Genomic DNA, 24,490 nt, shown 5'->3' with positions numbered 1-24,490 from the left:
GATTTTGGGTTCATTTGCCCTAGGAGGACCTAAAACAGCGTAGGTTATATAAATATTTGTCTGCGTCTTCTGGAGTGTTCTCAACATCTGTCCCTCTGAAATGCTCACAATGGAGTCGTACTGAGATTAGGGGAGGAACTCAAGGCAGAGGCCCACACTTCACTGAAAATTGCCTGTTACTCCTGCCAGGCTGACTTTAGAACTCTGGGTCTGCACTCCGCTCAGCTAGCAATTCTCAGGGTCACTGTTATAAGTGGCCTTGAGTCCCCCTGAAATTCATATGTTAAATTTTCTAGCGCATGGTACCTAACATTATGATTTTATTTGAAGATATGGTCTTTACAGAGGCAATCAAGTTAAAATGAGGTCCTTAGGTTGGGCTCTAATCCAATATGACTAGTGTCTTTATCAAAGGCAAAAACTGGAGACCGACAGAGTGAACATCATGTGAACATAAAGACAGAGATCAGGGTAATGATTTTACAAGCCAAGGAATGCCAAAGCCTGACGGCAGACCACCACAAGCCAAGGGAGAGGCGTGGAACAGAACTTCCCTCACAGCCATCAGAAAGAGCCAGCCCTGCCAATGCTCTGATCTTGGGCTTCTAGTCTCCAAAACTGTGAGAAAACAAATTTCTGTTGTTCAAACCACCCATGTTGTAGCACTTTCTTACGGCACCCCAGTAGGTGAATACAATCACCTGGGATATATCTCCCCTCCACATCATTTGTCAAAAAATGAAGATCAAAATATTGTCCTTCATAATACAAGCTGCAAAAGTGCAACCAAAACAGGAATGTAAAAGTGCTTCTCTCTGGCCGGGCGCGGTGGCTCAAGCCTGTAATCCCAGCACTTTGGGAGGCCGAGACGGGCGGATCACAAGGTCAGGAGATCGAGACCATCCTGGCTAACCCGGTGAAACCCCGTCTCTACTAAAAAATACAAAAAACTAGCCGGGCGAGGTGGCGGGCGCCTGTAGTCCCAGCTACTCGGGAGGCTGAGGCAGGAGAATGGCGTGAACCCGGGAGGCGGAGCTTGCAGTGAGCTGAGATCCGGCCACTGCACTCCAGCCTGGGCGGCAGAGCGAGACTCTGTCTCAAAAAAAAAAAAGTGCTTCTCTCTGTACCATCTATAAGGAATAACTCATAAACAGAGAGGTTCGCTAAGCACTTCTGCCCCCAAAATCTTTCACTTGCCTTGATTGCGCTACTAATGATTTTTTTCAAGTCATAACATGAAAGAAACATTCAAGAGAAGATGTCAACAAAAGTTTCTTTCTTTATTTTTTCTTTTCTGGTTTGTTTTTTGTTTGTTTGTTTGTTTGTTTTCTGACACAGAGCTTCACTTTTATTGTCCAGATTGGAGTGCAATGGCGTGACCTTGGCTTACTGCAACCTCTGCCTTCTGGTTCAAGTGATTCTCCTGCCTCAGCCTCCCAAGTAGCTGAAATTACAAGCACCTGCCACCACGCCCAGCTAACTTTTTCATTTATTTATTTATTTATTTATTTTTAAGTAGAGATGGATTTTCCATGTTGGCCAGGCTGGTCTCAAACTCCTGACCTCAGGTGACCCACCCACCTCGGCCTCCCAAAGTGCTGGGATTACAGGCATGTGCCACTGCGCCCAGCCAACAAAAGTTTCTTAAATGCACTCAGTGATTCTTCCAGTCTCAGGTCTTCATCCCAGGAGATGACACCTTCATTCATGGAAATTCAGCATTTACTGAGCATTTACTATTGTGCAGATATTGGGTCAGGGGCTGGAAGGCAAAACTATAAAGGACATAGCCAAGCTTCTAAGGAACTGTATTCTGGTAAGAAAACAGCAACAGCTAAGACACAGCTTGACAAGTGCTGCAAAGTGATGTTCATGAAGTACTATATAAGCGCGGATGAAGGAGAACCCCTGGGGAACAGTCTCAGAGGAGGTAACATTTGAGTTGAACTTTATTTTATTTTATTTTATTTTTACTTTTATTTTATTTAATTTTTGAGACAGAATCTCTCCCTGTCACCCAGGCTGGAGTGCAGTGGCACAATGTTGGCTCACTGCAACCTCCGCCTGCTGGGTTCAAGTGAGAAGGTTCAGCTAATTTTTTTGTATTTTAAGTAGAGAAATAGTTTCACCATGTTGGACAGACTGGTCTTGAACTCCTTACCTCAAGTGATCCATCCACATCGGCTTCCCGAAGTGCTGAGATTACAGGTGTGAGCCACTGTACCCAGCCATGAGTTGGGCTTTGAAGGATGAATAAGAGTTTGCCAGGATGAGAAACAAACAAACAAACAAAAAAAAAGGCAGAGGGGCAAACATGGCCAGTTTGAGGTACGCTGAACAACTTCACATGGCTGTAGTACCAAGGTCAGATGAGAGTGAGGCATATTAAAGAAAAGGCAGGCCAGGAACATGAGGCATGATGAGGGAGTAGGAGGGCAAGAGATGACAACAGAAACTCAAGTGTCAGATTTTCTCTCCTTGATCTCTCTTGTGTTTCGATGTTGATGTACATCTCTAGAAAGCATGCTTTAAGTATAAGTCAGAACCTAGGAAAGGTCCTTGACAAAGTTCTGCTGTTTTCCTTAGTCTGGACCAATCTATAATGAAAAGACATTTGAGGAAGTCTGAGAAGAGGGAAAGGAGTGGAGGAAGGCAGAGGACATGGCCGTTTGTTGTTCCCTTTGCATCTGACCCCTGCTAAGTGCTGAGTGTTTGATTTTCACTTTGAAACTTGTTCCAGCAGATTTTCTTCTACTCTACTTCACATCCTCAGATAACCAAAGACCCTGACGCTGGATCCAAGGTACCTGTAGAGATCTCTCCCTGCTTTCACCCCTTAACCTGGTCAAATGAATGCAGCCATTTATTTAGTAAACACTCCGGGCACTGTGCTTGGCACCCAGTGCACAACCAAAGCATCCAGGGGCAAATGCCACCTTTTCCTCCCAAGGCCAGTGTAGGCGTTGTGACCCAGTAGGCAAGGAACACAGAACCATGAGCCAAGGGAACTGGTTTTGAGGCCTGGCTCTGCGACTTTTAAGCTGTGTGAACTTAAGCTCATCACTCAACATATCCAATCTTTGGTTTCCTCATGTTTAAAATTAGGTTTGTGACACATTCCTCTGTTAAAAGGGTACAATGAAACAATGAATGTGAAAATACTTTCTCATCTAGGAAACCCTGGACAAATCTTATTTGTTACTGTGACCAGACCAGTTAGGTGAGTAGGAGCCAATTTGTATTCATCAGAACCTCTCTCTGTGGGAAGTAATAGAAAGCCAAGCCAAGCTGGTCAGAGGAACAAAGACGTTTATTGATTCCTTTACCTGGGAAGAGCCTGGAGAAGCTCAGTCAAAGGAAAGTGATGGGATTTAAGGCTTCAAGCAGCTGAGACCTGGCGCTCCCTTTGACTGCCGTTTGTATCTTCTTGCCTTTGCTTCTCCTTACATCATGGCCTCCTTCTCTTGGCCCAAGAACTCCTTTTTCTTTGTGGTAGGGAGCATGGGCTTTGGCAACTCAAGCCTGGTGGGCCCTGTGAGAGTGCAGAGCGGGGAGAATAGTCTGTTATCAGCAGGAGTGGGAGAAGCTCATAGGCAGATGGGAAACAGAGCCACCCTCGTGGTTTTACAGCAAAGAATGAGACAGGCATAGATGAGGACCCTTCTCTTCTGTTATGGAGGGGGACAGAAAAATAAGCAATAAAAACAAGCCAGAAACAGCACAATGACTATCAACTAATAAAAAAGTACGAAAGAGTTGGCAGGTCCACGCAATGGAATAGTATTTGGCAATAAAAAGAAATGAGTACTGACTCATGCCACAATATTATGGACATCAAAAATTTGCTAAGTGACAGGAGTCAGTCACAAAAGACCACATATTATATAGTTCTATGTTTACAAAAGATCTAGAATAGGTAAATCAATAGAGGGAGAAAGTGGATTAGCAGTTTCCAGCAGCTAGATGGTAAAGCAAGGAGTGAAGGATGGGGAAATGGGACACTCTTTCTGTTAATGGGCATAAGATTTCTTTTTGGGTGATGAAAATGTTTTAAAATTATGAAAATTTGATGATTGTGCCATTCTATAAATACACCAAAACTTATTGACTCTCACAATTTATTCTATTTTATTATTATTATTTTGGAGGGCAGGATCTCACTCTGTTGCCCAGGCTGAAGTACAGGGGTATAATCACGCCTCATGGCAGCCTCAACCTCCCAGGCTCAAGCAATCTTTCCACCTTAGCCTCTCAAGAATCTGGGACTACAGGCATGTGCCACTATGCCCGATTAGTTTTTTTAGTTCTGTGTAGAGATGCAGTCTCACTCTGTTGCCCAGGCTGGTCTCAAACTCCTGGCCTCAAGCAATTCTGCCTCGGCCTCCCAAAGTGCTGGAATTAAAGGTGTGAGCGACCCTGCCCAGGCCAACTTGCATAGTTTAAATACATGAATGTTATGGTATGTAAAGTATATCTCAATAAGGCTGTTTTAAGAAAAACACACAGAAATGCTGTGTAGAAAATGCAAATAGGGTGATGAAGTGGGGAGTAACTTAGTAGTCACCCTAGACTAGATGGCGACGTTACAAAGGCTGCTCTAAAAAGGTGACATAAAAACTGAGGGCTGCATGATGGGAATAAGTCCATCCTGCAGGAATCTGAAAAAATATTATTCTAGGGAGAGGGGACAGAGAGTCAAAGGCTCTGAAGCAGAAACAAGATAAGTTTATTCAAGGAGTCTCTAGATAGGTTGATGATGCAGGTAGGGGAAGATGATTTGACTTTGCAAACACCAGTGGAAGGGGTGGATTTTATTCCAAGTGCAGAAGAAAGTCACTGGAGGATTTTAGCAGGGGAGCATCATGATCTCAATTATGTTTTCAAAAGATCATTTTGGCTGCTACGGGAAGAACAGATTGTAGGAGGCTGGTATTAAATTTTCTTTGACTGATTAAGGGCAGAGTATTGAAAAAGAAGAAAAAGTAAATAGGATTGAATCTCTGCCTTAAAAGAGCTAATAGTGGTGGAGGAAATGGTACATACAGACACACATAAATCTCAGAATAAATGGATTGTAGAAATCACACAGAGAGAGGGTAGGAAGGGTTATGGGGACTCAAATGAAGACACAACATTAACTGGCTAGGGAAGAAGCTTGTCGGCAAAGAAAACGTTTAAGTGGAGTATAAAAGATGAGCAGAAAAAGAAAGGGGGGTGGTCTCCTGGCAGCCAAAATCACATCTTACGGTATGGCAGTGATAGGGTGCAGGGAGTATTAAGAAACAATATGCTCTCCAGTTAATCTACAGAGTCAAAGGCAAAATAAAAAAGTCATAAGGGACAATGCTAAAAACAATCAACATTTAATAAAAGCTTGCTATGTGCCAGGCACTGTTTTAACACAAAGCATAAGTGAAAATATTTAATTCTCAAAACAGGAATGTGAGGTAGCTGCTATTATCATTCTTCCCCCTATCAGTCGAGGCCCCAGTAGGAAGAAATGGTGCATTCACTTTAGAACAATTCAATGGATGTTTATTTTAAAAGGACTATTACAATGCGTGGGCAGAAAGTTGGGGAACCACAATGGAAAGTGCAGGAACCCATGGCTAGCAACCACAGAGCACTCAATAAATGAATGGTGTGGTTCATATAGGTTGGCCTCTGTATTAGTCAGGGTTCCCTAGAGGGACAGAACTAATCGGAGATATATATATATGAGTTTATTAAGTATTAACTTACATGATCACAAGGTCCCACAATGGACTGTCTGCAAGCTTGGGGAGCAAGGAGAGCCAGTGTGATTCTCAAAGCTGAAGAACCTGTAGTCTGAAGTTTGAGGGCAGGAAGCATCCAGCATGGGAGAAACATATAGTCTTGGAGGCTAGGCCAGTCTCACCTTTTCACATTTTTTTGCCTGTTCATATTCTCTGGCAGCTGATTAGATGGTGCCCACCAGATTAAAGGTGGGTCTGCCTTTCCCAGCCCACTGACTCAAATGTTAATCTCCTTTGGCAACACCTTCACAGACACACCCAGGGTCAATACTTTGCATCCTTTAATCCAATCAAGTTGCCACTCAGTGTTCACCATCATCACTTCCAAGGATGGAAAGCCTAAGATAAGAATGCAAAGGTAGATGCTTAGTTACTGTCTCAGTCCATTTGTGCTACTATAACAAAATGCCTCATTCTGGGTAATTTAGAACAGAAATGTATTTTCTCACAGCTCTGGAGGGAAATCCAAGATCAAAGTGCTACCAGGTTCAGTGTCTGCTGAGAGCTCCAGACTATTCTTCCAAGATGGTGCCTTGAATATGGTGTTCTCACATGGTGAGAGGAAAGGAAGGACAAAAGGGATGAAAGGTTGCGTCCTCACATGACAGAAGAGCAGCAGAGATCAAACCCACTCCTTCAAGCCCTTTTATAAGGGCCCTAATTCTATCCATGAGGATTCTACCCTCATGACTTAATCACCTCTTAAAGGCCCCACTTCTTACTACTTTACCATTGGCTATTAAACTTCCACACACATTTTGGGGAACACATTCAGACCATAAAACGTAAATAGTCAAAGAAGACATGAAAATTCAGGTGAGAAATATGATATTAATTCAGTGCATAATGAACAAGCTTCGAAGATCTTTGATGGATTGGAAAAGAAAATAACCAGAAGCAGGAAAATCAGTAAGGAATCTTTAATTGTCTCAGTAAGAGGCAGTGAGCCTGAGGTAATGGGAAGAATGGAAAGAAGTGACAAACTTAAGAGCATTTTTTTTCTCAAGAACAATATGAAAAATAGACTCCATTGGACATGATAGGTAATGGGATATAGTGGAGAGATTGGAATGAGGTAAGGAAAATGTCAAATATAATATGGGAGTTTTCAGTGTGAATAGTGAGAAAAGAGAGTCCTTATTATTAAGGGAAATAGAAATGCAATGAAGAGGGTATGTCTGGGCTTGGGGGTATTATACCTAAAACATTTTCATTTGAAGCCCCACTTACATTAACTTAGGTAGAAAGGAATAATTTATTATAAAAACATAGGATTATTTCCCAAAACTTAAGGGCAGAAAGTATAGCTGAACCTCACAAGGGACCAGGATCAGGAATTGGCAGAACCAGGAAGGAGCCACATCCCTCCTTGGTGATGCTGAGTCATCCCAAGTCTCACAGTCTCACAGTCTCACATCCTGACCTCTATTTGCTGCATTCATGCTTCTTTTCATGAACAAGCTTTCTCTGCATCTCCATGCCCATGATTGAAGATGGCCAACCCACAGTGGCAGCTTCACCTCTGAGTTTATATCACTTCCCAGTTAAACCATAATGAACTAGTGCTTGCCACTATTCCATATCCTTGGGAGACCAGATCTAGCCAGTTACAGCCAAGGGTGCAGGATTATGTAGTTCACACTCACTCTGGGGTGGAGAAAGTTCTCAGAGGAGGTCCATGTGCTGGGTGGAAATGCCTAAGAGGTGAGGAAAAGATGAGCTCAGTTTTGGACATTGTGAGTGGGAGGTGCATGTGAAATATCTTAGTTGGACATCTCTCAAGCTACAATTTCAGTCCAAAATGAGAGAGCAAATTGGCAGGAGGGGAATCAAGGCTAGTGAAACAGAGGTGACAATTAAAGGCAAATCTTGAAAGAGAGGGTGTATAATGAAAGAAAGGGTCCAAGGACTGAACCTTGGTGAATGATTCCAATTCCAGGACAAAATAAGGGATATTAGTAAAGGATGCCAGTAAAGAATACAGAAGAAGATCTGTCTAAGGATATAAGAAAAGAAAGAGGAGAATGCAGAGTCATGGCATCACAAAGAGAGGGGAAGAGTTAATCCATATGACCACCTGATTATTTTATCCTCCAATCCATGGAAGACCTTCAAAGCCTGTTCTTTGACTACAGAGACTGTGGGCAGGGGTTAAGTCTGTCTCTCTAAGAGTGGGCTTAGTGCCCAGTAGGGAGCAAGGAGCTCAATATATATCTGTTGAATTGAATAAAGATGGTGAAGAAAGAGAAGGTTGTAAGATTTAGCTAGAATGAGACCCTTAGTAACTTTAAAGAAAGCAATTACATGGGAGTGTAAAGGAAAAAGTCAGGATAAAAGGAAGGCATGGGCATGACCTAGTCATTGAGCCATTTTGGTGATAGAAGGAAGAGAGAAATGACTTGAGGGGGAAGTAGAGTTAAATGAATAGTTTGTTATATTATTATTATTGTTTTTGTGTTTTGTTTCTAGGATGAGAGAGACTTGAACATATGTGGAAAAATAGTCAAGATATATACATTAAACATATACTCAAGAGATGAGCAATTAATAGGACAACTTTAATGGAAAACGTGAGAGACGAGAGGAACTTTAGAAATCAGAACTCTTCTCAGAGAATAAAGGAAGGCTCAAGATACAAAGAAAATTTGAGATAGAAAAAGCAAAGTTGAGGAAGCATCCCCATGTGCCTTCACTTCCCAGAGAAGGAAGAATCCTCTTGTTGGCCTGCCTGGGACAGGGTTGGAGATTGAAGATAATGAAGCAATTTTGGAACTGTGGCCTCAGCAAAATGCTGCGTGCAGTTATCAAGACATAGGCTATGGTATTATCCAACAGTAAGAGCCCAGCTACAGTTAGTGTGAATTTGTTAGCAGCCTCAGTTCACACAACTGCAAGACTTGCTTCAGTAAAGCTTAGCAATTTGGGAGCTGAAGCAGAGTGCAGTGGAGATCTCCAGTAGAGGCATAAAACATCCCAATGTGGTGGCAAGTACAGTGTTGAAAGAGATTAGCCAAGGGTCAGACTGTGTAGGCAGCAAATGAGCAAGAGGCTGATGATTAGAGAATCTGGGGCATTGATAATGAGAGTGAGATAAAAGCACAAAGGGAGGAAAAATGGAAAGCTGTCTCAGAGGAAGAAGTGTCTGCTCTCAAACTCTAAGAGGACAGAGTCATGGTGAAGGTCAATATACCAATGTGCCAAAGGGTGGCTCCCACTCTGAAAAAGCAGTTCAGTCACTCACAAATGAAGAAGCATTAAGCAAGCTCCTACTCACCATGCAGGCAAGACCCATGACTCCCAAAGGGCTGCTGCCACCTAGGCTTCTAATTGCTAGGGCAGTTGGTTCCCACAAAATCCAGTAGTAGGAAAGTAGACATTAAAGTTTATCCTAGCATGAGATGAAAAGTGGAAAGGAAATCCTTAAACAAGTTATATATATAGTGTGATTACAACTATCAGGAAAATACTTCATAGAAAGAAAGAATGAAATGGGGGAAATGGGAAAATCACTACATAACTAATGATTTTGGTTTTCAGGGGAATGCAACAAAGGATGAAAGGATGGTTTGATGGTTTTCCTTCCTTTCTTTTCTTTTTCTTTTTCTTTTTTTCTTTTTACATTTCTGTGGCAAGGGTATTGTCATTTCAATCTGAGCTCAAAGGTTTTGGAGACAGGCGGACCATTTATAATCACTACCAGTTATGGACCACCCACCAAGAGCCAGGCTTTGAGCTCGGTGCTTTACATATATTACTTCTAATCTTTACGACAATCCTTGTAGTAACTATTATTCTCATTTTGGATGTGAAAGTGGAACTCAAAAATAATAAGGAACTTTGCCAAGTCCAAAACCCATCTGTATTCTGTCCACTTTAGCTGACGGCTACTTTGATTGTATCTCTGACTCTTACTTATTAAATGTTGGGTCTTGAGTGAAATAACCTTCCTGAGGCTCAGTTTCTTCAACTGTAAACTGGAGATTTTGAAAACAAAAATAAATAAATAAACCATAGGGAAATGAATTTACCATCATCTCCAAATCTATATCAGAATCACCAAAGTAAGAGGGAATTAAATCAGCTCCTAAGAGTGAACTGCAGAGAAAGGGGCTTTTCAGAGTGCTAGAAAATGAGGCTTGTTCTATAGCCTTGTTTATGCTATTTGGCTCACAAACCAAGTAAGTCCAATGTTTGTAAACTTTCTCTTTACTAGAAATACAAAGGTTAGTTTAGGTCTTCTACGATGGTGTTGTAATCGTAAGCCCAAGTATAAAAGGGCAATGGGGAGGCAAGAATTGAGATGTTTTCCCAACTCTGACAGGATAGGACACCTGACCCATGCGAGGAGCATCACTGGCAGTTGAGCAGCCCACAAGGAACTTTGGGGCAAAGCAAAAGCCCACCAAAGTGGGTTGCACCTGCTCTGCCCTGCTTCGCTGTGGGCGTGCAGTTTTCTATTCATGGAGAATAAATGAGAGGCTATGGTGGAAGTGTGCACAGTGACGGTGTTAGGAAGGAGATGTCCTCTCACCAATCTACAATTTATTTGAAATATTACCAATGCCTCCTTCAAAGAGGCATGAGATTAAAAAGAGTATCTTTAAAATACCTGGTAGAGGGCCCTGCATAAAATATGACCTAATGAAATGATAGTTTTTGTTGCTGTTTTTCAAATTTTTTTATACTGAGCTTGCGTTATCTTTTGTAAGACAATGAATTTTCAATTCTACATTTCAGCTGGAGTTATGGCTACAGAGTAGACATGAGATGGAGTAGTTACATTAAAGGAAAGATGTTCACCTTTTACCTTATACATAGAGCACATATGGTTGTTTGGTGTCATTTTTTTCTGAATAAATTTTTTCTTGGAAAAGTTCACTAGCAAGATCATCCTTAGGAGGATGAAGTGTCTCTCAGGCATCCTCTTCCAGGACATTCCCTAGAGAAATCTGGTTAAAGTGAAACACAGGCACCAGAATGAGAAACCCAAAAATAAACCACAACAGTAGGTAGAAGTGATGCCAAGACACAATAGCCAAGAGACAGAAGGATAGATGAATGGACAAACAAAATGTGGTACATACGCACATGGGATAAGAGTGAGTCTTAAAAGAAAGGAAATCCTGTCACATGCTCTAGTGAGGACATTATGCTAAGTGAAAGACGCCAGTCACAAAAAGGCAAATACTGTATAATGATACTTACATAAGATACCTAAAATCATTAAATCCATAGAAACAAAAAGTAGATTGTGGTTACCAGGGGCTGGGGTGGGGATGGGGTAAAGGAGAGCTGTTTTTTAATAGGTATAGAGTTTCAATTTTGGAAGATGTATTAGTCAGGGTTCTCCAGAGAAGCAGAACCAACAGGATATACATATATATATACACACACACACATTATGCAGAATTGGCTCATGCCATTATGGAGGCTGAGGAGTCCTGTTATCTGGCATCTACAAGCTGGAGACCCAGGAAAGCCACGGATGTAATTCTAGTCTAAGTTCAAAGGCTTGAGAGCAAGGGGAGCTGATTGTGTAAATCCCAGGCCAAGGTCAGGAGAAGACTGATGTGCCAGCTCAAGCAAGCAGGCAGGAAGGGGACGAATCCTCCCTTCCTCCACCTTTTGCCCTATTCAGGCTCTCAATGGATTGGATGATGCCCATCCACATTGGTGAAGGAAATCCACTTTACTAAATCCACAGATTTAAAATCTAATCTCATCTAGAAACACCCTCAAAGACACTCCTAGAATTAGGGTTTAATCTTGGTACCTCGTGGCCCACCGTGGCCTAATCAAGTTGACACATAAAATTAACCATGACATAAGATTAAAATGTTTTGGAGATCTGTTTTGCAACAATGTGAATATACTTAATATTACTGAAATATACTCTTGAAAGGGGCTAAGATGGTTTAAGAAAAATTAATGGACACAATTACTAATAAATCATGTAAACAGGCCTGTACATAAAAAAGGGACATTTCATTGAATATGTATAAATATAAATTGGAACCACTAAAAATAAAGTGATGTCAAGGGAAAGAAGCCACAAAACACTTAAAGGGACATTACTGAAGCCAAAGGGAGGAGAAGTGGGGAGAGAGCTGTTGAAGCAGCAAAAGTTCTGGGGGAGGGGGACTGGGTACATGAAAACTTTGTAGGGGAGTTCAGGCCTTTGCCAGAATAGTTGGCCTAACAAGCGCTTCTCCTCTTTCTGTGCCCTACCTGACTCCTGAGTTCCAGCTGCCTGGCTGGTGTCTTCAGCAGGCCCATGTTCAGCCCTTCAAGCACTGCATTAACCAACCCCACTAGAATATCAGTCCACAGCCGTCCTCATTTGCCTAAACCACATGAGTCTCGGAGCTGCTTTTGTGCTTTACTAATGTACCACCTGCTGCCTCAGACACCTGAGTCCAGGACAACTTTACCTCCACTCTGAAAATCTAAGTCATGTGCCTTCATCAAGGAAATGACTAAATATGTCATTGAGATAAGGATGTGAGAAGATTAAAATAGGAAAGTTTATTAGCCAGGACGCTTCTAACTCCAAATAACATAAAAGTCTGCTTAGAAATAGTTAAAATATAAGGAAATGTATTATTACATAACAAGAAGTCAAAGTTAAGTCAATAGTTAGGACAGCCTCCAGGTGTGATTAATCAGAAGCTCAATGTTGTCATCAAAGATCTCGGTAGCTTCAGTCTCTACTCTGCCATCTAGGTATTGGTTTTATCCTCAGGTTGTTGGCCAGATGGCTCTACAGTTCCAGCCATCACATTTAGAGAGAATGTCTAGAGGAAGAAGAGAAGCTCTCTCTTCCTTTTTCTTCTTTTTTCTTAGAGCATGAAACTTTCCCCCATAAGTCCTTAGCATACTTCCTCTTTCATCATTTCAAACACTGAAAATGGGGCCTCATGGCCACAGTTGACCCATTCACTGCAAGAAGAATATTTCTCCTACAAATGATTGACTGAGTCTAATTATTAGGGGAGACCATGGTGTCCACTACAGAATGTAAATAGGTTCATAAAACAAACACAGCCATTATATGAAAAGCTAGTCCCTATATTTTTAGAGCAGAACTGTGATGCTTCCTCTGACCTGCTATTGCCGCTACCCTCAATCTCAACTCAGTTATAGTACTGTAAGTTCTCAGCATTAAAATCACTCATCTGGGAAAGATGGAGGGAAAAAGATTTTGTAGTCGGTATGACAGGGCAAATATCCACTTCATATCTCTCTCAGAAGTTCATGGTTATCACTAATACAGTTATCAAAAGCTCTGCAAAATCCTACAGACTGCTTACCCCACCATTCCTCAAACTTACCTGATCATCTATGCTTTCTTTTAAAAAAAATGATTTAAGTTAACATTCTGTAAAATTAATGCACCTCAAACTTTGAGAAACTGCAGGTAAGACATGCCTTGCTTGGAAATAGACAATATTTCACTCCTCCCTGTCCCTTCAATCTCAGCTTTAACAGCAGGTCTTCCTGGAAGCCCTGCACCCAGCAGTGGGGGATCAAAGCACTTATTCCACTGCATTGTAATTGCCTGTATTTTAAGTTTTCTCCCCCACAATCTGTGAACTCTTTGAGGTTAGGAACTGTGTCTTGTTCCGGACTATATGTCCAATGCCCAACACGATGGCCAACATAGGGAAGGAACCAAATATTTCTTGAAAGAATCCCTTTGATTTTCCCCCAAAGGCAAGGGAATGAACTAGAATGAGCCAAGATAGACAAATACTGATTTCAGCCTTTCTAATCCACTCTGCTTCTATGTAATCACTGAGCACTTCTCCAAGATTGTTGGAGAGCTAACTTTTTCCAGAAACTTCAGTCAGCACAAAGGAAGCCTTTGCTAACAGACCACACCTCTGCACCCAGAGCCATTCTCATGGATGGTGTCTTAGTCCTTCCAGCCTGTCACTCCTATTAGAAAACCCAGAGCAGGATGTGCTCTGCTTCCAGATTGGGCCTTTGGGGCTGCCTCGTGACCCTCACACCACCTCCATAAATGGAAGATAATAATTCTCAGGGCAGAGGTCATCAAGTCTATAAAAGTGTCTGGAGCTTGTTGGAAGAAAGGCCTTTCCTAAGAACAAAGTAAGATTATAACTAGCATTAAAAACAGAACAAAAAAAAAAAAAAAAAAAAAAAAAAAGAAAACACAAGCCTCCAGCTAGCACAATCCAAATGCATCAGATGTGGGGGCCCCAGGGTAGGACTGAGTGAGGGAAGACACAAAGGTAAGTTGCTTTCCTTCTCTGGAGGCACTGAACTAGTGAGCCACATGGCTAGCTGTTGAGGCAAACACTCCTGGTTGCCTATCCAAGATCTATTGCCCACTTCTCTTCTTTCACCTGAATAGAAATGTGATTTGGTTCAAGTATCCACCTTCCTTCACAAAGTCATGGACTTCAGGGGAAGCTGACGTCAGTTCCATCTCCAGATGGTGATTCTGGTTTGCCTACAAGTCAGTCATAGTAGCCCCATTCCTTTTGGCAAGGCTTTGTTTAGGAATGGGCATGTGGTCTAATTCTGACTGATCCAACGTGAGGGTGAAATCGGCTAGGAGGCTTCTGGGACAGTTTCCTTGCATTTAAACTAGAAAAAGAAAATCTTTCTTCTTCCTCTGTCCATGACTGGCCCAGTAATGATGGCTGGGAGTACAGCGCTGTTTTATCATCAGGCTGAGGATGAAGCCAACATCACAGTGGCAGGATGGAAAGTAGGAAGCAACCTAGGTCTTTCAGGATGGTGTTAAGCCTCGGTCATACCAGAACCATAACCCACTCCAGACTGCTCACTGTATGAGCAAACACTTGCATCATTGTTTCAGTTGTGGTTTTACATGTACTGTGGCCAAAAGCTTCCTAATTTAAATGTACAGGACTCCAAGGCCAGGCCTTGTGCATTCTGTGTACAATCAGTTTGGATTTTCCTCCCCAGTCTTGGGCAGTGGACACTACTGACCAGTGTGAACCTCCGTGGCTCTAGAAGAAGCTAGTTGAACTGTTTCATGTCACACATGAAACCCTCAGACCACAGGGCCCTGAGGCTTGCATAGCGCAAAGCAGTCATTCCTCTTGCCCAGGAGGAAAGCAAGATAAAATGCTTTTCTATCCCTGTTCTTCTTGCGAAAAAACAAAGCTTCCACCCAAATGTACAAAAAGCAGGTCTGTGCTTTCTCAGCTGATGTAGGGGAGGGATATGGTCAGGGGTAGCCATGAGGCCACTGCCCCTGGTGAATGTGAAACATTGGCAACCCTAAATAGGTAAGCAAAGACAACCTATAGAGTCCAGACTAGAGTCGAGGATGGGCAAGAAGGATGGCCTTAATTATAGCTGAGGTTTTTTTGATTTGCTCTCAAGGCAGCTAACAAATAGTGCAAAATATCTAAACTAGGTAAGGTTAAAGGTGGATCAACACAGCTCTTCACTAACCCCCTTATTTCTTATGGACTCTTAACTGAAATTTGGGGTCTTGGCAATTAATCAGGAAGGAGACACATGACTGATTAAACTTGCAGAGAGCTGTGAGCACACTGACTATATATCTCTGCTTATAGAAGTACCCAGGAAAACACATGAACTCCAGATAATTCAATAATTCTGTTAATCAGGAAGCCAGACTACCTGTCCTCACTTCTAGCCTCTGGGGTTTTAGAGTTCTTACATGCCAACACTGGGCAATCTTTCCTCTTTTGTGGTTGCCTTGTAAGGGAGTTTCCCATTTGTGTCCACATGGGAGCTCAAGTAGGCCTGACCACAGCTGACCACAATAGGTACATTGCTGCCCTCATCTTGCCCAGCACACACTCGCTGGGTGGATGTGCAGGTACCACGTCTCACTAAGTCCTAGTTTCCTCATTTTAGTTTCCCCACTAAATGGTAAGCTCCACAATGGCAGGGACTTATTCCCGCTGTTTTATTCAGTGATATATCCTGGATGCCCAAAACAGTGCCTGGCACATATAGGAGTCACTTAATAAATATGTGATGTATGAAATCATCTCCAAGGTGGGGACAAAAGTAGTATACCTCATGGGACTGCTTGAATACTGAATGAGATAGTGTATAAAATATTGGCTCAGTGCCTAACACATAGTAAGTGCTAAAAAATGGTAGCTATTATTATTATTATTATTAATATTATGCAAACCTTTGTCTTTGCCCTGCTAAACAGGTGACTTGCTCCACCTGAAACAGTAACTGGTAAGTCAAGATCCATAAAAAGGATTTGTTGAGTGACTCCTGCATACTCACCTGGAGGTGTGGACAAAAATGGGCTTTATGAAACCATTTTGAATGCAGATCTGCCCCTCCTCCTCTTCACCTCTCCCTAAGTCAAAGACATCATCTTCCCTCTCAGTCATCTAATTTCTCTCTTGCCTTCGCCCACCACATATTGGTTGTCACCAAGTCTCAGATCTCCTTGAGTGATGTCTCTCATGCCCACCCTCTCCTCTCCATCCTTACTAAGTTTAGCTCAATCTACCTCTATCTGGACAGGTAGGTGCAGCCTCCTGTCTTCTGTGCTCACTGTCTTGCTTTTCCATTCAGATCTCCAATACCCCCGCCAGGTTCTTCTGTCACTCCCCTCCCAAACCTCATGCTCTCCAAATTACCTGCAAAATCAAGACCAATTTATTAGCAAGGTATTCAACACAGCCCTAAACTGCCTTTCCAGATGCTTCTCATCCTATGTCCCTCTCCTAACTACATCCTGTGGCCATCATTCTCCAACATACCCAGGCAGAGTCACACCACCAAACCTTTGTTCAAAGGAGTCATTTGGCCTGAAGCACTTTCCTCTTGCCTCCAGCTATGCTGTTGAAGGTCAAAGGGGATATTTGGCAATGTCTGGAGACATTTTTGATTGTCACAAGTTGGGTAGAGTGTGCCACTGCATGTAATGGATAAGGATGCTGCTACACATGCTACAACACATAGGATGGTCCCCTACAACAAAGAACTCCCTGGTCCCAAATGTCAACAGTGTCAAAGTTGAGAAGCCCTTGTCATGCAAATGCTCCTTACCCTCAGGACCTACCCGAATGCCACGCCATTCCTCTGCAAAGGTCTAAAGTGGGAGCATGGAAGCCTCCCCTCTAATTTCATTCCAGCTTTGGCAACCCCATCAGTCCTCTCTTGGCTTTCCAAAATTACGGGCCCATTCTCTGGCTTTCAGTGTTTCTCTTCTTGCCTAGCAGAAAGATCCCAAATCTACTCACATCAAATCACAACCAGACAAAACAGTCTTTATTGTAATGGGTCAGAATTCATTGTAACCCCAATTTCCCTCTCCAAACCCATTATTTCCATTTATTTGATTCTGCTTCATGCTAGCAGTTAACAAGTTTGTCTCTACACAAGGAAAGGACTGTCCATCCCTCACCCCATGCACCAAGCACAGTGCCTGTCCAAAGAGAGGCGTTTGATCGATGTGTAGTGAACGTTAATTGTCATTGAAAAAATCTTGACTGTGCGGTCTGATTGCAGCTTCTGCAGAAGATGTTCTGACTGAGTAGCTTTTGTTCATATCTTTTCTTTTGTCTAAATCAACCTGTCAGTTATATTCTAACATGGAAAGGATTGAATAATTTCTTGTGTGCCCTTTTTTTATTTCAAGGAAAAGAATGTAGGATAATACAGCCAGTTTCATTCCTATTTCAGGTAAGTCCTACTTCAGAATTAACACACCCATTTCCCTGACTTCCTACTTTTGCTGGGCCAGATGGACAGGATACGATTCTGAGAAACATCCCAAGTCTTAAAAAGCAGAATGTTTCTAACAGAGCCACCTATCTTTCACCTGATCAAAGTCATAACCTCTAATTTTCTGTAAAGTCCAGCTAACAAATATGAAGTTACAACGTGACATCCCAGTAATTTCGCCTAGATGACACTGAACAAGATTACCCTTAACAAGGCAACTTTGGACTTCCGGGACCAAATCGCTGATCAGGCCATGAGCCTCACCTCCCCTCCTGACTGTGGGTACAATCCACTTCTCTCTTTGGAGGTGCCGTGTTGGGGTTGTAGCTTGGCACCCTCCCCTCCCTGCTCCTCATTCTTCTGTGAATCCGTGGGCAGAATGCACTCAGGAAGCCATTAAGAGAAAATCTACTTGACCTCAACATGCCGCATTTCAGAGTACATGATGTTTACTGATAAGTAAATTATAAATATTTTCCCCAGGTTAGTCACCGATTCCCACCTGGCACGGTTCCACTCAGCAGACTAGCTCCTGGCCCAGCCGACTTCACCCCCGGCTGGCTGGTTACTTGATGGATGCAATATGCCTTGGCTTAGCTGCTTGGCTTGGCGTTTTGAGCTTCAGGTTCTTTCTGACAGGGTTCCAAATGCAAATCTCCTTTTCAGACCCAAACTACAGACTCCATAGCAGTTCCTTGCTTTCCCGGATTCCATTCCATCTTTCCCTTAACAAGACCCAATTCCGATGCCTCACTGACAGACTGAGTTTAATAAATAATTGCTTAAGTCTTCTTTTGTGTTACCTCTTGGAAAAGGGCACTTTTCCAAGGCTACAGGTTAGGAAAACAGTGGTGTGTGCATGTGAAGTTATTTAGATAGACAGGCCTTGCTTTCGTTAGATTCTCAAAACCACTTTCTGCTTTAGATCTCCCCTTCTGGAGGAGATCTATCCACTTCTGTGCTTTTTACCATGTAATGTGTCTCCAGTCTTTGCTTTTAGTCAGCCTCCTCACCAAACCATTTTTTAAGACCGAATGAGACTTTTGAGGGCAGCACACCCCTTTCCACCTTGCCTTACCCTGCCCTGTCCTCATCCATTTATTGTCTGATCCCACTTCAAGTTCATTACAAAATCATCACCCCCCCCAACTACATTTGCATAGCATGTCCATAAAGCTACCTTTGTCTTCAGTAGGAAGGGACATAATTGTGCTGCCCATAATTAGGGCAAAGGACTCTTCATTACAACCCTATATTTCTACAGAAAAGTAGATGAAATTTTCATTAGTTTCCTAGTGTAGACAATGGATCCAGATAATTCAGGATAGCAAAGGGCTGACATTCTTTATTTCCAGATTGACTTTCCAATATCCAACAAGGTGACTTAGAAAGAGTGCTGCATTTAGGATCAGAACACAAGTTCACATCCAAGCTCTGCCACTTACTAGCTCTGTGACATTGGGAAGGAGGTTTAAATGCTCCAATGTTCAGTTTACCCATCTGTAAAATGGAGATAATAACATCTACTTCACTCAGTTACAGTGAGGACTGGATGACCTGCAAGTACCAGCTCTGTGCTTATTCAGTGATGGGTTTAACCTTAGCCTGGTGGGTCTCTGTGAGCAGACTGGAGTATGACAGAAACACTGGCTTTGAAGATTTCCTTTTGCCCTTAGTATTAATAGCTGTGTAATTGTGGGCAATTAATTACTGCACTCTCTCAGAGATTTGATTTCCTCATCTATAAAATGAAGATAATGTCTCCTTCCTGACTTACATTATATAGAACATTTTGATCTATATAATGCTTTGTAAACTAAAGCACACTGTATAGTGTCATGATGGTGCATCTCCTTCCCAGGGAAGACTGAACTAGGAATTTTAACCAAACTCTCCTCCTTCCCTATCTCCCCAGACCCTCAACACTCCCTGCTACCTTCCCCAGGTCTCCCCCTACTCGATACCTTTCTGTGGCTAGTGTACTTCCCAGAAGATCAAACACAGAGATCTTAACTGGCTCCTCTCTGGGAAAGTAGGGCAGATTCTATTAGCCTGGAGGGAGTTGGGCCTGAAATTAAACCCCGAGGCACTCGAGGACTTGGAGATGCTAAATCATCAACCTTCCATTGGTTGGCCTGAGTAACAACTAAGCTCCTTAAAGTCCCCTAGAGAAATTCAGCAAGAATAAAGATTATTCATACTATTATTTCCATCCAGTACTTGTGCAAAACTGATGTGCTTAACAATACGGTTTTTATTCAATGGTGTGTTTAACCCTAGCTTATCCATGCAAATGTTTTCCGTTAGTGTACGTGTTCTTGGTTTATCACACCCGCTTAGATCCTGGAGCCTCTAAGGAACCATATTTCACCCGAAAAGCTAAGGATGATCACAATGGATGTCAGCTCTGTTCCCAGGAGACAATCAGCTGGGGTTAAATAACAAGGCATAATAATTGCCTTCAGGAATGCTTTCTTCCATGGAGGAAAAAAAAAAAAAAAAAAAGCACAAAACCTGTAGCTCTCCAGGACTCCTCCCAGGCCCTAGACTCTGACCCGGCTCTGCAAATGTCCACTTCTCAAAAGGTTCTGGAACGGTCTATCGGCATGTTCTTTGAGGCAAACAGCCTGACTTCCGCCCTCCCTTTATGGGGACCAAATTATCAAAGCCTTAGATGTCACAGAAAAGTGCCGGAAGAGGTGGGAGGAGAAAGGGATCACGTTTTGTTTTCTGATAACCATGAATTTTCGTTGTTTCATCTGGCTTTCAGCTTTCATCAAAACAAGTTGTTTACCGAGATTAATGTTGGGTATAATAAAGGCCCCAGACAGTTCTACCTGTGGGTACTGAGACTCAATAATGCCGTACTCAAATTATACTCTCTGCTTCCATGGGGCAGCTTCAGTGTGTTATTGTGAGCTGCTTTCTGCTGATTTAAAGTGAGATGACATGGAAACAGATTAGTGAAAACCACAGACATTATAAATTGCAATTTGGCCTCAAAAGATGAATGAAGAAGAAATGCTTTGATGTGTGATTCAGAGCTGAGCTGCAGTATTTACAGAAAAACATGTCTGCAGGGAAAGAGAGAGAGAGAAAAAGAGAGAGGCACAGAAAGGAGCCTTTGGGTATTGAAAAGAATATTTTCTCAAATTATAGATGACCTAAATAAATATGAGGGCTCAAGTAGAGAGCACAGGGGTTTTCTTGCAATTTCATTAAGCCTGTAAGGGCTGATATTGAGGGGATTTACACGACAGGACATCTGGTCTGATAAAACATTGCAGCACCTAATCTAATTCTTACCTGGCAATCCTGTAAATTCAGGGCTGCAGAGAGACAAACGGCTGCAGGGTCCCCCTGCAATACTTCTTTATACTTGCCCTGTTCCCCAGTAAATGTTTCATGGCCACTGTCTGACCAGAACAGAGGCCCGCTGGGACATTCATCCCTCTGCCCTTCTCCCAGTGCGAGATATACAGCCATTCTGAGTACTCTCTGGAACTCTGAGACTGAAGCCTGCAACCACAGCAGCTCCCTGACCTTACAAGCAACTAGGATGTCCCCAGCCAGTGCCCACCTCTCCCCCTACTCCCACCTCAGGCCTTGACTGATTTAGACTTAGTGGCATCATGAAATGTTAGATGAGAAAGGCCATTAGGGAATCAGAAAACAATCCTTCTAACTTACAAATGGGTGATCTAAGGCTCAGGAGGGCACTTCACTTCCCCAGGGATACACAGTTGGCTCTTGTGCAACCCATTGGGGAACACAAAACTTCATAACAGAATGAACATAGTGAAGCCCTAATAAAAACAATGCCTAAGAAATGTGTAATGCTCTTCCCTCCAGCTTCCTATATCTGCTACCTATAGAAATAAGGGGTGCTCAGAAGCGCTTTGGGCGTTCCCCTTTCTTGGGGTAAAAGGCACAGAAAAACATGGAATCTGTGAGTCAAATGTCAAATTGGATTTTGCATGTAACTATTACTGCTGATATTTATTGAGTATTTACTCTGGACCAGGCACTGCTCATAGATATTAATTCATTGATTTCTCACAACCACACTAAGAGATAGATACATTTATTCCCATTATACATATAAGGAAACTGAGATTTAGAGATATGACACAACTTCCCCAAGGCCACACATAAGGAATGGCGATGCAGACCTTTACCCTTAGCAGTTCTGTGTGAGCCCAGAGTCTGAGCTCTTTAACCACCGCCAGCAGATTTCAAACCCTGGTGTGTCTCTGAACCATCTGGGTGCTTGTGAGCAACACAGTCAGCTGGGCCTCTCCCCTGGACTCCTCCCAACGCCTCCTGGTTCAGTGTCCCCAACTCCCAGTTCTCTCCCCATCCTTCTTTCATCCTGAAAACATTCCCTTGCCATTTGCATAGCTTATCTGACAGCTGATCACTCTCCCCTCAAACCTAACTGTGCCCTCTTGACTCCTCATTTCTTGTGTCATCTGCCTTTTAAGGCTGCTCTGGCTCCCTTTTTCATCATCATCTTCTCTTTATCCTTTCTCTGAATTCCCACATCTGGGCCTCCCAGGCTCCAGCATCCCTCTTTCCCATCTCTTTTCTCCCACCCTCCGACAAATCTCACTTCAACCTTAGATCTGGTTATGTTTCCTGGTCTCCTCCTACCTGTTTTTACTAACACAGACAATAATGCTTTGTAAACACCAGTTTACATTGACACCTGTGCTAGCAGTATTCTTACTCTATTTGGAGGCGAGGAGCTGGGATAAGGGGAATTTGTGCCAAAGCCAATCTCCTTTTGATGTCTCCTGTTCACCTAGCAATTATTCCTGGAGCAATTTCTGTCTGCTGAGCACTTTGCTGTTGCCCATATAGAACTGAATAAAATATAGCTCCTAGCCTCAAGAGCTTACAGTCTAGCTCTTCTACCCGAAAAATAAGAATGCCACCTCCTTCTTCACAGAACTACCCTTCATTCATTTATTCACTTAGCAGATGAGTATTAAGCATCTTCCATTGTGCCAAGCAACTTTTAGGAACTCATAAGAGGGGCTTTGGTCCCTAGGACCTTATAGGGGGAGAGGTTCTGCAGAGGATTATACCTCAATGTAACTGTGGGAACCAGAGGAACACTTACCACCTACCAAAATGAGCCAGAAATATACTCCCTGAGGCACCCTGGAGCTAAATCTTGAAGGACTAAATGGCTAGATGAGGAAAGGAGAAGGGAAGGACATGCAGGGAATGATAAGGGCAAAGGCAGAGAGAGACATTAGAAGTAGATTGTGTTCAAAGAATGCATATTGACTTCTGGGGCTCTAGGTGGGGCAGCAGAAGGGGAGAACAGGAAATGAAAGTGCAAGGGTTGTCTGGGGCCAAAAATAGGAAGGACTTCCCTTTCTGTTCAGCCTGCTTCTTGGCCTTCCTTCACTAATCTAGGATGCTAATGTTGCTTCTCATAGGTTCGCGGGAGTGTGAGGCTTTCTCTCTACTTATCACTTGACCAGTGTATCTCTTACCCATCGCATTGACCACCTCTATTGACATCCCTCAAGGATCCTTCTGTTTAGACAGTGACCTTGGCATCACTCCACCCAGGACCTCTGTATGAGTCATTACCTCACCACACAGACCGCCAACCATTTAGAGGTCAAAGCTAGTTTATTACAGCGGAAAGAAATCTCAGAGCCCAAATGCTATACAAGTATTTAATTATGGGTGCACAGTTTAATTACTTAGTCCAGCTTTATATGACTTAATTTATAAATATAATTTACAGTTCCCTTGTTTCTTTCTCAAGCCATTTAGCTCATTAATAGTGCTGACTATAAGAGCTCTTCAGTCCTTTCCTGCTGGGCTGCAGGCCAATGGTTACCAAGGTAAGGGGAAGGGGGGGCAGGGATGTTGGGAGAAGTCTGCTCCTGCAAGAAACACTTTATCACTGGTGTTGCTAGGAATTTCCAATGCATGGTGATAACAAAAAGCAGACTGACTTTTATTTGGTTTTATTATTGCTTTCAAAACTGTAAAGGCTAACACCCCCCTCCAGCCCATTGCCTGCATCCAGGATAGACCACTTGCCCCCCTGCCAACCCCATGCCTCTTCTCCAGGCACAACCTTTAGTTCCTCATTGAAGTCACTTCTCAGCAACAATCTTCTGGGGCTTCCTCTTGGGTCTCCCTAAGTAGCATTTCTTCATTCAACCAGTGTTTATTCAGTACCTACTATGTGCAAGACATTATTAGCAATGAACTGAAAAAACCAGGGTAAAATATAATACAACAATTAACAGTTACTGCACACTCACTATACACCAGGCACTGGGCCAAGTTTTCGCAAACATTGCATTTAATATTTAGAAAAACCCTGGAAACAAAGCTCAGATTGTTTAAAACAGTGGCTCTTGACCCTGACTGCATATTGGAGTCACCTGGGGAGCTTTGGCGCTGGAGCCGACCCTCTAGAGTTTTTTTATTTAATTGGTCTGGGGTATTTCCTGGTCATCCAGATATTAAAGAACAAAACAAAACACCTTTTCAGGCAATTCTAATGTGCAGCCATGTTTAAGAGCCACTGATAAAAGTAATTTTCCTAAGATTCCACAAATAGAGCAGGAAAGACAGGCGTTCTGGCCAGCCGGCCACCTGAGCCCTACTACATGCCAGACTCAGCAGCACTAGGTCCTTTTACTACTAAGGATATAACAGAGGACATGTGCCATAAAAAAGATAAGATGCTATTAAAGTTCAAGGGACAATGAACTTGGAGAATTCTTCATGAAAGACCTAATTTATGGGTTATTGTTGTAAAGAATGTGCAGGCTATGCAGAAGTAGTCAAATGGTAGGGCAGGACTTCTAGGCAGAGATAACCACATAAGCAAAGGTGCGGAGGTTGAAAAACATGGACAATATATAAGGATTAGGGAGCAGACACCACGTGCCCTGCGACAACTGAGGGCAATTAGGCAGGAAAAGTAAGTCAGGGACAGTTCATAA

The 24,490-nt window shown here is 42.7% G+C and overlaps 1 protein-coding gene across 2 annotated transcripts in view; it reads left to right on the top strand.

Moving 5' to 3' along the window:
• Window positions 1-24,490, top strand: part of CWC15 (CWC15 spliceosome associated protein homolog) — a 408,388-nt gene that overhangs the window by 20,202 nt on the left and 363,696 nt on the right. Inside the window, exon 1 of one of the 2 annotated variants that reach the window (XM_050758059.1) lies at window positions 5,206-5,215. The exons of the other annotated variant lie outside the window; for it this stretch is intronic. The gene's annotated coding sequence lies outside the window, so the exon portion shown is untranslated. Of the gene's footprint in view, window positions 1-5,205; window positions 5,216-24,490 lie in introns of those variants that run through there. 2 annotated transcript variants of the gene reach the window in all.

The sequence above is a fragment of the Macaca thibetana genome, chromosome 14 (genome assembly GCF_024542745.1).
Source record: "Macaca thibetana thibetana isolate TM-01 chromosome 14, ASM2454274v1, whole genome shotgun sequence".
NCBI lineage: Eukaryota > Metazoa > Chordata > Mammalia > Primates > Cercopithecidae > Macaca > Macaca thibetana.
This window is presented reverse-complemented; position numbering and strand designations above follow the sequence as displayed.